This window comes from Macrotis lagotis, chromosome 5 (assembly GCF_037893015.1).
Source record: "Macrotis lagotis isolate mMagLag1 chromosome 5, bilby.v1.9.chrom.fasta, whole genome shotgun sequence".
Taxonomy (NCBI): domain Eukaryota; kingdom Metazoa; phylum Chordata; class Mammalia; order Peramelemorphia; family Peramelidae; genus Macrotis; species Macrotis lagotis.
Genome location: NC_133662.1, coordinates 48,831,962 through 48,849,241, shown reverse-complemented (window position 1 = coordinate 48,849,241; position 17,280 = coordinate 48,831,962). Strand labels below are relative to the sequence as shown.

The window sequence follows — 17,280 nt, the reverse complement described above, 5'->3', positions numbered from 1 at the left end:
TTTTAATTTTAATTTTTTTCTTTACTTTATTGCTCATGAGAGTCTATATTTTGGGGGGAGGTGGTGTTATATTTCCTCTTAAACAACAATATTTTAGTAATGTATAAAAAACATCATTTGTACAAAAATAAAAATAAAATACAAAAACAAACTACAAGTAGTAAAGGGGAGGAGGGAGAAAAATATGGAATTGAAAATCTTACAAAAATATGAATACTTAAAACTTTTTGCATGTAGTTGGAAAAACAAATACATTTATAAAGAAATTTTTAAAAGTGTAGTATACTGATTATTTTTGTGGTGGAAACAAGATTTCGTTTTGAAATGTCTCAAAAGATCCAAAACTGCAGAATCCAGCAAAATATTACTCAACTGAAATTATCATGGAGGAGCTATAGTAAAAGTCTGTCTCACATAGCTAAACAAGGAAGTATAGCCTAGTGTAGGCATGAGAACTATAAAGCCACAACTAGAATCTTAGCCACAGCACAGCTGAAATCTGAGTCAACATGTCCACAGGACAGCAGGCCACCAGTGAGCATCCCAACATCAGCTCAGAAGACAAAAAAAGTTTGAGTCCCGGGAATACTAGTGCAACAGGCAGGACTGGCATTGCTTCCCAATGTAGGGAACAAACTGCTATCTATTGAAACACAGCAATGCATGCACAAGAGGTAAGTCAGACACTAGAATCCAGCCCCTGGCATAATAAGCTTCGAACTAAATGCAGAGTTCAATTATCAAAATGAGCACTGAAAACAACAACAAAAGAATAAAAAAGTTACTCTCCTGATAAAATCCTCTCAGAAAAGAAAAGCAGTGTCTAAATATCTTCTTGTAAAACTTCAAGCATGTGTATAAATTGGTATCAAATACCAAAAGACCTCTTGGAACAATTCAAAAAAGATATTAAAACCAAAGGAGAGAGGAATAAGAAAAATTGAGGGGAAAAATGACAGTCATGCAGGAGAATTAGAAAAAATGACAGACGACAAAATACTTTTACAAGTAAAATTGGACAAATGGAAAAATAATCCACCCAGGTACTCCTGACTCCAAGGCTGGTGCTTTATTCACTGTGCCACCTAGCCGCCACAATAAATCAACTACTTTAAAAGTAAAAATGGCCAAATAGAAAAGAAATGTAACTCATCCAAAAGAAAAACTGACCTACTAAAAAAGGAATGAACTCATCAAAAAGTGAAATTAATCAACTGGAAAAGAAATGTATCTCATCAAAATCTAAAAGTGACTTGTTTGAAAAGGGATAAAAATAATTCATCAAAAACTAAAATCTGTCAATTGGAAAAGAAAATGCAAAAACTGACTGAAGAAAATAAAACCCTAAATATTAGAATTGAATAAATGAAAACTAGACTGTAAGATACCAAGCTTTTATCAAACAAAACCAAAGAATGAACCAATAAAAGAAGATGTAAAGTAACTCTTAGGAAAAACGAACTACCTAGAATATCGATTCAGGAGAGAAGAAGCATAAATTATTGGTCTACCTGAATGACAATCAGGAAAAAAAAATGGGTCTGGACAACACATTACCAGAAAATTTTCCTGAAATGTTAGAACAAGAGGAGAAAGTAGAAATAGGAAAGCAAAAGGTACTGATCACCACATGAAAGAGATCTCAAGAGGAAAATGAGAGGAACATCAGAGTCATATTTTAAATTCCTCAGGTTAAGAAAATAACATTGTGGCAGTGTCGGGCCCAGGGCACCGCGGCGGCTCCGGGATGATGTGGCTCCCGCTGCTGCTGCTCTTGGCGGCGGCGGCGCTGCTGGGTGAGGCCTTCGGCCGACGCGGGCAGCGGGTCGGGTCGGCGGCTCCGGATTCAGTACGCCACGGGGCCGCTGCTCAAGTTCCAGATCTGTGTTTCCTGAGCCTATCGGCGGGTGTTTGAGGAGTACATGCGGGTTATTAGCCAGTGGTACCCAGACATCCGCATAGGAGAGAATTACCTCCCTCAACCAATATATAGACACCTAGCATCTTTCCTGTCAGTCTTCAAACTAGTATTAATAGGCTTAATAATTGTAGCCAAGGATCCTTTTGCTTTCTTTGGCATGCAGGCTCCTAGCATATGGCAATGGGGCCAAGAAAATAAGGTCTGTGCGTGTATGATGGTTTTCTTCCTAAGTAACATATTGAGAACCAATGTATGTCAACAGGTGTATTTGAAATAACGCTAAATGATGTACCAGTATGGTCAAAGCTGGAATCTGGTCACCTTCCATCCATGCAGCAGCTTGTTCAAATTCTTGACAATGAAATGAAGCTCTATGTGCATATGGATTCAATCCCACATCATTGATCATAGCCCCATCTTTCAGCCATGAAAACTCTTTTGCATTAATGGATTTTTGCAAGAGCAGCGTGGTTCGTGCAGATGAAGGCCTGTACTGAAGACAGCATACTATTAGTACAGACCAGATGCTTTATTTGCAGCCTCATTGAACTTCTTGGAAAACCTCAGTGCAAGACAGTCGTTCAGTGTTGGTATGTTTTGGAATACTGCACATTCATGGAGTGCAATAATACTGTATAGTTATATTTTTTAAAGGGTTAATTCAGCCAGTTAATTGTTTTAAAATGCAGGCATTACTACTTGTAACTTTATTTCTTAGTCACGTTGGGGAGGGGGGAAATGGCAAATTGAATTGATATCTGATTTTTTTTCTTAAAAGATGTCTGTTAACATCTGCTGTGATTTTATATGAATTTATGTTCTTTCTGTAGTTTAAAATGAATATTTGGGAAAATAGCTGACATTCCCAAGTACTTTACAAAAGTCTGGCAAACATCTCTAATTTGCTTATGTCCTGTTTGTATGGTTTTCCAAATATTGCAAATTGTGAACGGTGCATTTTACTAAGATCATGGTGGGGAAAATATATATAATGAGTACAATACCATTTTTGTGATTAGAAGAGAACTACTAAAAGACCAACCGCTTTTTCAATCCTATTGTCTAGCTCAAGTGTCTTGCCTTGACCAGTCTAATGAATTGATTAACTGGGCCTTTATACTTACCCTAAATATAAAACTAAGCAAATTTAAGTTAAATAAAAAGTTTTCATTTCCTGTGTAAAAAAAAGAAAAAAGAAAAGAAAAAAAACATTGTGAGCATCAGGAAAAAACAAACTTCATATATCGTAGAGTAACAATTAGAATTACACAAGACTTAGTAGCAGCTACAACAAGAGGTCTTAGAAAACTATTTATCAAGGAACAAATGAACTGGAGTGGTAAGCAGAAATACCCAGCAGTAAGCATTATCCTGAATAATGGCAGCAAAAATGAATTGGTATATTTCCAGTTTTTTTTTTTTTTGGAAAAAGAACTTCACTAGAAAATTTGACTTACATTATCTAAGAGACATTTAAAGCAAATATTTAAGATTAATTACAAGGGATTTAAGAAGGATGAATTGTTTACTGCTTATTTTTAGAAATATAATTCCTTTATTTAAGATTCTCATTAATAATTGGATAGTTTGAAAGAATAATTAGAGTAGAGCTCTGTATGATATGATTTTAAAAGGTCAAATGGTGTAGGAAATAGACAAAAAAGTAATTAATTCCGACAAATGAGGTATGAGAAGAATTGATATAGATGAATTAAATTGAGAAGGAGGATTGGTAGTTCTGGAATTCTATTTTCATTGGGAATGGGTTAAAAAGGGAATAACACATACAAACATACATACATACATGCATTCACACAAACACATGAATAAATATATATTTACATATATATTAATGTAAGGGTTAAAAAATTTAAATTCAAAAGAAATATATAAGTATGGGTATAGAAAGGGCATTGAGTTTGAGGTTGAGGTAATAGTAGAAGAGTTATATAGAAGGGCATATGATAAATGGAAATTGGAGGGTCTAAAAGGGAGAAAAAGAGCGGGATTCTTAGAGTGGGATGGGTTTAAAAAAAGGAAGGCAAGGAAACAAGTAGGAGTAAAACAGAAGAGTTACACAGAAACAAATTATAGATTAAAAAGTATAATTTAATATATTAAAAACAGTAATAATGATCTCAGATATAGTGAAAGCTAAAATAGATTTAATTAAAACAGAAAATTTAGGAAAGCATGCTATATTTCACTCTTATTAATCAATTTTCTTTTATGGTATTTAATATAACCAGATAGAATAAAGTAGGAATTTTGCTGAGATGGAAGAATTGATTAGCTTTTAGATAGAGAAGCAAATATCCATTTTCAGAGAAATAGAGAATACGTGGAAATAAGCATAATGCAGTCTTGCATGTATGTATTTGAATGTATATTGTGTATACGTGTATGATTTTATCTGTCTAGAAATTTGTATGGAAGTGAACATTTTTACATATACACATCAATCATATATATATATATATATATATATATTTATATACAAAATATATAAACACACACAAACATATATAGAGATCTATCTATCTATATCCATGATTAATTGTAGCTCTATTTTTTTTTAGATTTTTCAAGGCAATGGGGTTAAGTGGCTTGCCCAAAGCCACATGGCTAGGTAATTATCAAGTGTCTGAGGTCGAATTTGAACCCAGGTACTCCTGACTCCAAGGCCGGTGCTCTATTCACTGCTCCACCTAGCCACCCCTAATTGTAGCTTTTAAAGGGAAAAGGAAGTAAAGAGGAAGAGGAAAGGGTGATATGGAGAGGAAGGGGGAAAATGAAGCAAAAAATATACAACAGAAAACAAAAGAACATGCATAAGGAAGCAAAGAAAAAATAGGCAAATTTAAATACCATATGTAATAGTTATTATATAGTCTTTCATGAAATGAAAATTTATTTCTTTATATTTTGAATTTTCTCTCATATTCTGTTGTCCTTTTCTCATTTTTGTATTTAAGATTAAAATAAAAAATGAACCAAAAATGAAAAAATGAAAATAGCACCTTGTTAGACAGTTAAAAAAAGCTAGTTGAGCCATTCAATTCCAGTGATTAATCAAATGACTCATTAAAATATCAGTCAAACCAGTTGACCCCTATCTTATTGTAGATTGTAAATACAATTTGCATTTATAGTGCACTTAAAATAAAAGCAAAATTATTAATAAGCTTTTGCTTTATTTGAAATAACAATCATTGAATTAAATGATAGGTAACAACTAATTAAGTATTTTGTCCATTTTTTCTATATTTAATCAGTCTTTAAAAAATAACTGAATCTAGAATTATATCAACAAAAGGTCAAAAGTTAACAAGCACTTACTATGTGGCATGATTTGTGTTAAGTGCTTGGGAAACTAAGAGAAAGCAACAATTGAAATTGAAGCAGCTTTGATTCTTATGTGTAAAGGTGACAGCATAAAAATAGGTACTGAGTGCTGGGAGAATGGTGATAGAAAACACCCTCAGTTATATGGGTCAAAATCTGTAAATTTAGAACAGTCAGCAAGGGAAGAAAGTATAATTTTCCTAGCTCCATGCCCAAAATGGAAGACCTCATGAGAAACTCATTATGGTAGAAGGAGGAAAATTATGATGGGAAGATTAGCACAGGACCTGGCACATGATAGGTGCTTAATAAATGTCTATTGAATCAAATGGAATATTGAGAAAAAAGATCTCATGCGCATACATTCTGGTATGAGAACGTCATAAAATTGATGTCTTTGAAAATCAGAAGCAAAGAAAAAAGGCAAATAAAGAATAATATTTAAGAAACTCCCCATGACAAGGTTCTTCCTAGTCGTGCAGATCAGTCCCTACAATAGAAATTAGTCTTAAAGGACTGCTTGAAATGCAAAGAGATTAAATGATTCACCCGGTATTATATGATATGTATGTGTCAGAGAACAACTTTGAATCCAGTTCTTCTTGACTTTTGGGTCAACTCGCCCTCCATCATTCATCCTTAAGTCTATATAAACTCTTTTATAAGCATCCTATTTTAATGACTTAAAATTATGTAGAGATTAATCTGGACAATTCAAGCTTAATGAAATTCAGAGAGGTTAAGTCATAAGGTTTCTCTGATGATGATATGGTTACCAAAAATAATCATGAATATTTCTGCCAATTAAGTAGGAAGAATTATAATATAATTCAGAATCTCTCCAGTGATGAATCTGTGGAAATTTACAAATACTCATATGTTTATTTAAAACATTTGTCTTAATGATCTATCTTTTCTTGATTGGCTCAGTCTGCTTTTCACATTTGTTTATATTACATTCTCTCTTAATGAGTTAACTGATTTTCCTAACCTAGTCAAAATCATACTGGACTAAAATGGTGCAAAAAAAACTTTTTTCTAAAGTTCAGTGAAACTGAGTTCAAATATTGCTCCTTTTATTTACTCCTTGTTACTACTTGTTACTTCAGATAAATTACATAAATTACATAATCTCCCTCAGTCTCAGGTTTTGAACTGTAAAATGAGAATAGTCTTTGTGGTTCCACTCAAGAGAGATGAATCTATAAAAGTCTATAAAGAAAAGATTTGAAAGTTGTTTTGGTAATTTTAATAAGTAGTTGTATTATTGAGGTAAGTCATAGGATGGAATGAAGAAAGGAAGAAAGGAAGAAAGGAAGGAAGGAAGGAAGGAAGGAAGGAAGGAAGGAAGGAAGGAAGGAAGGAAGGAAGGAAGGAAAGAAGAAAGAAAAAATACATATTTATTATTTTTCAGTAATGGTACTAAGTAGTGATGGTACACATGATAGGAAAAATAGAAAGATGTTCTGTGCCCTCAATAGGTAAAATTCTTTTTTATAATTCTTAATTTATTTTATTAAAGATACTATTTGAGTTTTACAATTTCCCCCCCAATCTTACTTCCCTCCCCCATCCCCCCCCCACGGAAAGCAATCTGTCAGTCTTTACTTTGTTTCGCTGTTCTACCTTGATCCAAATTGAGAGTGATGAGAGAGAAATCATATCCTTAAAGAAGAGACAAGAAGTCTAAGAGGTAACAAGATCAGACAATAAGATATCTGTTTTTTTCCCTAAATTAAAGGGAATAGTCCTTGAACTTTGTTCAAACTCCAAAGCTCTTTATCTTTTGCAGACAGCCCAAAATTGTTCCTGATTGTTACACTGATGGAATGAGCGAGTCCTTCAAGGTTGAACATCACTCCCATGTTGCTGTCAGGGTGTACAGTGTTTTTCTGGTTCTGCTCAACTCACTCAGCATCAGTTCATGCAAATCCCTCCAGGCTTCCCTGAAATCACGTACCTCTTGGTTTCTAATAGAACAACAGTGTTCCATGACATACATATACCCCACTTTGCTAACCATTCCCCAATTGAAGGACATTTACTCGATTTCCAACTCTTTGCAACCAAAACAGGGCTGCTATAAATATTTTTGTACAAGTAATGTTTTTACCCTTTTCCATCATCTCTTCAGTATGTAGACCCAGTAGTGGACTTGTTGGGTCAAAGGATATGCACATTTTTGTTGCCCTTTGGGCTTAGTTTCAAATAGCTCTCCAGAAGAGTTGGATGAGTCCACAGCTGCACCAACAGTGTAATGGAGTCCCAAATTTCCCACAACTCTTCCAACAATGATCATTAATCTTTCTAGTCATATTGGCCAATTGGAGAGGTGTGAGGTGGTACCTCAGAGAAGCTTTAATTTGCATTTCTCTGATAATTAATGATTTAGAGCAACTTTTCATATGGCTATGGATTGCTTTGATCTCCTCATCTGTAAATGGCCTTTGCATATCCTTTGACCATTTGTCAATTGGGGAATGGCTTCTTTTTAAAAAATATGACTCAGTTCTCTGTATATTTTAGAAATGAGTCCTTTGTCAGAATCATTATTTGTAAAAATTGTTTCCCAATTTACTACATTTCTTTTGATCTTGGTAAGAATAATTTTATCTGTGCAAAGCTTTTTAATTTAACGTAATCGAAATCATCTAATTGATTTTTGGTGATGTTCTCCGGCTCTTCCTTAGTCATAAACTGCTCCACTTTCCATAGATCTAACAGGTAAACTAGTCCTTAATCTTCTAATATGCTTACAGTATTGTTTTTTTATGTCTGAGTCCTGTAACCATTTGGATCTTATCTTGGTAAAAGCTGTTAGGTACTGGTCTAATCTATGTTTCTTCCATACTAACTTCCAATTATCCCAGCAGTTTTTATCAAAGAGTTTTTATCCTAATGGCTGGACTCTTTGAGTTTATCAAAAAGCAGATTACTATAATTGCCTCCTACTTTTACAGTTAGTGTATTCCATTGGTCCCCCACTCTATTTCTTAGCCAGTACCAAACAATTTTGATGACTGATGCTTTATAATATAATTTTAGATCAGGTAGGGCTAAGCCACCTTTTTTTGAACTTTTTTTTTCATGAAGCTCCTGTCAATTCTTGACTTTTTAGTTCTCCATATGAATTTACCTACAATTTTTCTAACTCATTAAAGTAATTTTTTGGAATTTTGATTGTTAGGCACTAAACAGATAGTTTAGTTTGGGTAGAATTGTTATTTTTATCATATTAGCTCTACCTATCCATGAGCAGGTGATATTTGCCGAGTTATTTAAATATGATTTAATTTGTGGGAGAAGTGTTTTTATAATTGTTTTCAAAAGGATTCTGAGTCTGTCTTGGCAAATAGACTCCCAAGTATTTTATATCATCTGAGGTTACTTTGAATGGGATTTCTCTTTCTAGCTCTTCCTGCTGTATCTTGCTAGACATATATAGAAAAGTTGAGGATTTATGAGGGTTTATTTTATAACATGCAGCTTTGCTAAAATTGCTAATTGTTTCCAGTAGGTTTTTGGATGATTTCTTGGTATTCTCTAGATAGACCATTATGTCATCTGCAAAGAGTGAGAATTTTGTCTCTTCCTTCCCAATTCTAATTCCTTCAATTTCTTTTTCTTCTCTAATTGCTGATGCTAAAATTTCTAATACAATATTGAATAGTAGTGGTGATAATGGGCACCCTTGTTTCACCCCTGATCTTATTGGAAATTCCTCTAGCCTCTTAACATTGAATATAATGCTTGTTGATGGTTTCAGATAGATACTGCTAATTATTTTAAGGAACAATCCATTTATTCCTACACTCTCCAGATTTTTTAGTAGGAATGAATGCTGTATTTTGTTAAAAGCTTTTTCAGCATCTATTGATAGGATCATATGGTTTCTGATGGGTTTGTTGTTGATGTAATTGAGTATACTAACAGTCTTCCTAATATTGAACCAGCCCTGCATTCCTGGAATAATTCCTACTTGATCATAATCTATTATCCTAGTGATAACTTGTTGTAATCATTTTGCTAAAATTTTATTTATGATTTTTACATCTATATTCATCAGGAAAATAGTTCTATAATTTTATTTCTCTTTTTTAACTCTTCCTGTTTCAGGTAACACCACCATATTTTTATTTTTTTTTCATAATAACAACTTTTGTTTTTATTTATTAATTCAATTTTGTTTGCTTTCAATTTTATTAATTTCTGCTTTAACTTTTAGAATTTCTAATTTGGTATTTAATTGGGGATTTTTGATTTGTTCTTTCTCTAATTTTTTTTAGTTGTTTAGTTCATTGATTTCCTCTTTCTCCAATTTATTCATGTATGCATTTGGAGCTATAATATATCCCCTGAGAGTCACTTTGAATGAATCCCATAGGTTTTGGTATGTTGTTTCATTATTGTCATTATCTAGGATAAAATGGTTAATTTTTTCTATAATTTGTTTTTTGTCCACTCATTTTTTAAAATGAGCTTATTCAGTTTCCAATTAGTTCTGGGTCTGTATCTCCCTGGCCCAATATTGCATATGACTTTTATTGCATTGTGATCTGCACTTGATCATTAGGTTTTTATGTTCTAGTACATGGTCAAATTTTGTATAAGTTCCATGTACTGCAGTGAAAAAGGTATATTCCTTTCTATCCCCATTCAGTTTCCTCCATAAGTCTGCCATATCTAATTTTTCTAAAAATGTATTTACCTCCCTAATTTCTTTCTTGTTTATTTTATGATTCATTTTATCTAGATCTGATAGTGGGAGGTTGAGGTCTCCCACTAGTAGAGTTTTGCTGTCTATGTCTTCGTGTAGTTCTTTCAGCTTCTCCTCTAAGAATTTGAGTGCTGTCCCACTGGGTGCATATATATTCAATATTGAAATGACTTTATTTTCTATGGTGCTTTTTAGGAGGATAAAGTTTCCTTCCTTATCTTTTTTAACACTATCTATTTTTGCTGTTGCTTTGTCTGAGACAAAGATTGCTACACCTGCTTTTTTTACTTCAGCTGAGGCAAAATATATTTTGTGCCAATCTTTTACCTTTACTCTATATGTATCTCTCTGCTTCAAATGAGTTTCTTGTAAGCAGCATATTGTAGGATTCTGATTTTTAATCTACTTTGCTATTCACTTACCTTTTAAGGGAGAGTTCATCCCATTCACATTCAAAGTTATGATTACTAATTCTTTATTGCCCTCTGTGCTATCTTCCCTTTGTATTTTTCACCCTTCCCCCCTTATCCATATTCCCCAGTATTTAGTTTCTGAATGCCACGTGTGTTTGCCTTCCTTTATCAGCCTCTCCCCTTTCTTTCCCCTTTCCCTTTTCTCTTTCCCCTTCCCTTCCTTTTGTTATTTCCCCTTTTCCCCCACTCCCCTTCCCTTTCTCTGTTCCCCCCTCCCATTTTCCCCTTTTAATACTTGAAAGGTTAGATGTTTTGTAAGTTAACTGAGTATGTGTAGGTTGACATAAAGCCAAGTCTGATGAGAAGATGATTCAGGTGTTTCTCTCTCACCTTCTCCCTTCTTACCCTCTATTATCATAGGTTTTTTTGTACCTCTTAGTGTAATAAGATTTACCCCATTCAATCCCCTCTCTCCTCCCATTTCTCTTTCCTGTCCCCCCCCTTTTTAAGGGGGTTGTCTTTGTTAGGTGATTCTATCTGAGTCATAGAAAATTCTCAGTGTCTGTCACTTTGAGTTCAGTATATTGTATCTTATAGAGTTAAAATTCTTGAGAGTTATTAGAGTCTTTCTCCCAAGTGGGGTTAAAGCCAGTTACATCCCTTTAGTTAGCAGTCTCATGGATATCCATTATTTCTGGCTAGGTATATTCTCTCTGTTAAAGTTACAATTCTCAAGATTTATGAGAATCTTTTTTCCCATTCCGGGATATAGCCAGTTTCAACTTACTGCATAGCAGCTTTTTTTTTCCTTTTACCGCCCTTTTATTTTAACCTTTTCATGTGTCTCTTAAACCTCCTGTTTGATGTCAAAATTTTCTATTTATCTCTGGTCTTCTCATCAGGAATTTCTGGAATTCTTCCATTTTGTTAAATATCCATCTTTTTCCCTGGAAGAGAAGGCTCAGCATTGTGGGAAAGTAGATTATTGGCTGCATTCCAAGCTCCCTTGCTCTTCAAAATATCTTGCTCCAGGCCCTTAGATCCCTTAATGTTGATGCAGCCAGGTACTGTGTGATCCTTACTGTGGATCCTTGATATTTAAATTATTTCTTTCTGGTTGCTTTCAGGATTTTCTCTTTTATCTGATAGTTCTGGAATTTGGTCACAACATTCCTTGGTTTTTTTCATTTTAGGATCTTTTTCTGGAGGGGATCGATGTATTCTTTCAATGACTACTTTTCCCTCCACTTTCATGATATCAGGGCAGTTTTCCATCAATAGATCCTGTAATATTAAGTCCAGGATTTTTTATCTCTCCAATGTTTTCAGGAAGTACTATAATTTTCAGGTTGCCCCTCCTCAGTCTATTCTCAAGGTCAGTGGTTTTGTTGATGATGTATTTTAAATTTTCTTCTATTTTTTCTAATTTTTGATTTTGTTTACCTGACTCTTGCTGTCTCATGGAGTCATTAGTTTCTGCAGACTCCATTCTTTTTTGGGGGGGAGGAGTTTTCTTCATTAAACTTTTCAACTCCTTTTCCAATTGATCAATTCTACTTTTGAAAGAGCTTTCCATTTGACCCATTGAGGTTTTAAGAGAATTATTTTCTTTTTGCATTTGCCCAATTGAGGATCTGAGAGAATTATTCTCATTTTGTATTTGTCCAATTGATGATGTGAGAGATTTATTCTCATTTTGTATTTGTCTAATTGAGGATCTGAGAGATTGAATCTCCTTTTGTATTTGTCCAATTGTACTTTCTAAGGATTTGTTTTCTTGTTGTAAGGTATTAATTGTCTCTCCCAAATTTTTGTTAGGGTCTTTCCCTTCCAAGAATTTTTCTATGGATCCACCATTCCACTGACCCATCTTCATTTTGCTAAGACCTTGAGTTGGGGAGAGGCTGGTTCACAGGGCCTTAAGATCATGAGAGGCTTTATTCACTGAGTGCTGGCCAGTAGAAGGTGCTGGTTGTTTTCTCTGGAGTCTCTGTGACCTTGATTGAGGCCTTCTCCCTTTACTTAAAGGGAGGAGTTGGAGCTATTGAATTCTTTTGCCTTCCATCAATGGTGGGCTTTACTCTAGCCTATGGTCATTCCTTGAGTTTGTCAGCTGGGCTGATTCTTCTGCTCATACACCTGGGCCTGAGGCAGAATTAGTCTGCAAATGTTTGTTCTGGGAAGAGGCCTCACAAGCATTGGAGGTGTGGACTCTGATTTCCTGAGAACAGAGTAGCACAGGAATGGTGTCCAAAGCTCTCGTGCACTGTAACTCTCCCTGCAGCCCTGTCCGCAAGCTCCCAAGTGACAGCACCAACACCAATGCCTCTGCTCCCTAGTTGACTCAAGACCCTGCCATCTAGCCCCACCACCGATCCAGCAGGTCCAGGTCTTGGGCCCTCAGACTCCTTGCTCCAATTCAGCTGCTAATCTGGTTGATCCAGGGCTGATCCTCCCTTTGAGTCCAGAATCACCTGCCCGAATTTGTCCAGTGCTGCTGGGGGAGACAAATATTGAGGTAGATGTTCTTTCTCTTAGCTTTTCTTTTTGGGTTTTGTGGGTCAGATTTCTTTTAAGAGGTTTGTTTCATATGATAGATGGGGAAAGATCAGGAGACTTTAGAACTGTGCCTGTCTTTTCTCTGCCATCTTGGCCAGAAGTCCCAATAGGTTACATTCTTATAGGGAAAGGAGGTAGAGTTATGATAACAGAGTCAAAGAAAATCATGCAATCAACTCCTTCCCTCAAAACTCACCTAAATAAATCTAGAAAATGCCTTAGATAAGCTCATGAAGGAGAAAATCCAATATAAAGCTGTATGACTTACCTTACCTTATTGTCTAAGCTAAATAAGCAAACAAAGAGAAACACAGAGATCTGTGGACTTAGGGGATGGGACCTCCTTAGAATTGTATTCAAGAAGCTTCCTAACATAAAAATAGCTTATTCATTAAAACAAGCAGATATTTCAGATTTTCAACAGGGCCTCTCAGTGGGAAAAATTGACATCCTTGTCACTTACTACACCATTCTGATCATGGAATTGAGATGGAAAATGGGATCTGTGTGCAGGAGTGGTGTCCCTGGGGAGGGAGCTTATGGGTAGTAAATTGAGAAAGGAGAAAATTCAGAAAAAAAAGTAGCTGGGAGGTGACTTTGAAACCTAAAGTAGAATCACCAGAATAAGAATCTCAGATCAAAACAGAGACTGCAGTTTGGTCACTGAACTAGCAGAGCTTCAGAGTTATGTCACTGTGATGCAAACCTAAATCCAAGTTAGAATCTTGCAGAACAGATATCATCGAGACAGCAATCAGACTTTGCTCTGGATAATATTACTCTGGGATCACTGAAAGTGTGTCCTGATATACTAAAAAACCTTTATTTTGTACCTCAGGAGAAAGTAGCAATGGGACCAGTCTAGATTTGTCTTACAGAAAAGGAGATCCTACCTTGAACATCAAATCTTAAACCCAAAAGTAGGTATCCTGGAGCAGTACGAAAGAAATACACACACACACACACACACACACACACACACACACACACACACACACGCGCGCGGGTGTGTGTGTGTGTGTGTGTGTGTGTGTGTGTATGAAATGATATCACGGTTAAAAGTATTATTGTGCCACCAATGCTCAAATCAGAAATTCAGAAAAAAAATGATGACAGAATACATTTAAAAACCAAATCCTCCTGAAAAACATAGAATGGGCACAAATTCAACTAATATTCCTGAAGTAATGAGTCAAGAGTTGGTGTTTTTTTACAGTTAAAATCATTTTATCAATGAAATGAAAACACCAAGGAAAAATTGTAAAATAAATTAGAGCTATCCAAATTATCCAAAATTAGAGGTTTCCAAAGAATTGCAAAGGGAATTAATGATTTGACACAAAAAATGGCAAAATCTCAAATGACAAACTCTCAGAAAATTAGAATGGACTAAAAAGGGGGGAATGACTACATGAGATAAGAAATACTAAAACAAAGCCAGAAAACTGTTAAAAGAGAATAAAATATTAGTTATTTCATAGCAAAAGCAACTCATCAATAAAACACATCAAAAAGAAACATTTAGGAATTATTGGACTACCTAAATATCATGATTGAAATAAGATCCACAATGTCATGTTTCAAGAATTTTTAAAAGAAAATTACCCAGATCTCTTAAAACCAGAAGTCAAAGCAATAAAGAAAAAAGAAAAAGAAAAAACAATCTCCCAGTCATTTTTAATTAAAGCCCAAAATGAAAGATTCCAGAAACACTATATCTCAAATCAATAGTTTTCTTCAAATTAAAAAAATAAAGCATATAGCTAGAAAGAGGGCATTCATGTACCCAGTAGTCATTGTTAAGATAATATTCTAGTATAACAAATATATATATAATTCTCAAGAAACAAAGGATTTGCAATACCAAATTCTTGAAGGTAAAGGCTTACAGATAAAAAAGAAAACTAAAATTTTTAAAAAAATGTTTGAAATTTAAACACAGTGGTTAAAATGTGGTATAAAAGTAAGAATAAATGAGATGGACAATGATAAAAAAACTAAACAAGAGTAACTGATCTTACTCAAATATAGCAAGATGATAGATGAAACTTTTGACAATATACAGAGGAAGTCTAGACAGAAGACTTTAGAATTGTTCTATTATGATTCATGGGTCTTAAAAGATAAATTTAATAAGTATAATTTAGATGGGTCAATATATTTGAATCAATACAAATTCAAAGCAATTATTTTCCAGTTAGGTGATTAAGTGGATAAAGCACCAGCCCTGGAGTCAGGAGGACTAGAGTTCAAATCTAGACTTAATAATTGCATGTCACAACCCAATTGCCTTCAATAAATAAATAAACTTAGAAAAAGATAGTTTCCATTTATGTTGATTATGAATGAATAGAGTCTAAAAATCTTCTTTCACATAGAATTTGCTAGGTCTATCTTAAAAGTAATAACTAAGGTAATTCAAAATTGTACCATTGATGGCAGATGTCCATTCTACAAGCAGATCATGCTTACTAGGGGGTTCATCATGTTGAGAGATTTTTGCTGTAAACTACAGCAAGTTTTGAAATAAATTCTTGATATACTATTACATTAAATGAAGAATTAAGTAGTAGTAGAATTAAGTCTAAACCTATTGATATACAAATCATTTCACACTACATAAAGCAATATATAGTATGGTTTGTGTTTCATTGCTGACTTCCTGACCTGAGTTCTACCAAATATGCCACACCAAAAAGCATTATGAAGAAACTGCACCTAAAATTTGCTGCTACAATCCAGTTTTGGGGATCATGTCTTAAAAGTGACTTCACAGTTAAAACAGACGTAGAGAAGAGGTCATCTTTCTATTACCTGTTTTGTCTAGATGACTGATATTATGATAGCAAATTGATTTTATAAGGAAAAAGGGCAAATATTGTTCATTAGGAATATTTTAATTAATATATCAAAATACAAATGTAGAAGAAAGGCAAAATGATAAAAAATCAAAATCATTAAAAGTGTTTTTGTTTAGATTATATTTGAATCTGTATGTAACACAAAGTGGGTTTTATTTCTTTCTGTGACCAAATAATTTTGTGTATTAATAGATTATTTATTTAGATACATCTATAATGCTAGAATTTTGCTTATATTTCATACTTTTTATACTTTGAGAAAAATGTCAAAGAAAAATTGTTGTATTTGAGGAAAAGAGAGAAACCAACTCTAAAGTAGATTTAAAACCTCCAGACACTTGCTTAAACAATGATGTCATTCTAGTTATTTAAATTTTCAAGCATCCAAAAAAAAATGTCTGATTTTCTTTGCAAGTGCCTTTTGGAACAAAATATTGTATCTTGGATAAGCTGATACCTGGTAGCGTCTTCTGAATAGTCTCATCCCGTTTCTTTCTTTAAAAGAGAATTAAATCCAAGATTGTTGGATTAGATTCCATTTATGTAGCGCCATATCTGATAAAAAAAATTCTGAACATAAAAATTAGTACAGTTAAAGCTTAACACCATTATAATAAAGACACAAAATTTCTTTTGAAAAAATAAACATTCTATATGCAGATGCAATAATAAATGTGTAACCAAGAGACCACATTTTATTATGTCAAATGCTATTAAATAAACATCAATATTTCAAAAAATACAACAATTTTATCAGTCAGGAAGAGTGCTGCCTTGGACCTTTCAAAAACTTCAGACCCAGAATTTTCTAAGGTGACTCTAGGAGTGACCCTTGAAGAGAAATATTCCAAACTGAGAATAATGAAGAATAGATGGATGATCCTTTGCAAAGAAGCCTCAAGAATTGAAAAGACATTAAAGGATAAGAAATCAGAAGAGACAGTTTTGAGATGGGGAAAAAAAGAAGTCATTGACATCAGCCTTATAAAATGTACTGTTCAAGAACTGGACTAGACAATGTCTCTAATGTCTCTTAAAAGTAATATTTCATGCTACAATGTATTTTAGTACATTTCATTAGTATACATACACACACACATAGATACACATTCATATACATACACATATAAGGTGACTTTTTCCTGTTTGAGAAGTGTAACTAACTTGAGCATGTGAAATAATGCTGACACTGGTAATATTTTCCATGATTGCAGATTTCCTTTGGATCTGCTGTTTCTCTTTCCTACTCCGTGTTTTTAGTGGTCCAGTTCCCAGGGTAGGGAGAGAACCTTATATTTACCAATTTGGTTTTGGCAAATGAGTTCTGATTTTTCCCCATTTTTTGTTTTATATGGGAAAGAATAGATACAAATCTCATCTTATGATATATTTTATAACTCAATTGTATTTGAAAATGTTTTGATTTTAGGAAACAAACATCAAAGCAAAACAACATATTTGTTA

At 33.9% G+C, this 17,280-nt stretch overlaps 1 long non-coding RNA gene and 1 pseudogene across 1 annotated transcript in view; both read left to right on the top strand.

The window, feature by feature from the left end:
• LOC141523798 (uncharacterized) overlaps positions 1 to 17,280 on the top strand; it is a 407,543-nt gene that overhangs the window by 337,841 nt on the left and 52,422 nt on the right. The gene's annotated exons all lie outside the window — the stretch shown is intronic.
• On the top strand, positions 1,751 to 2,549 carry LOC141523797 (thioredoxin reductase-like selenoprotein T; annotated as a pseudogene).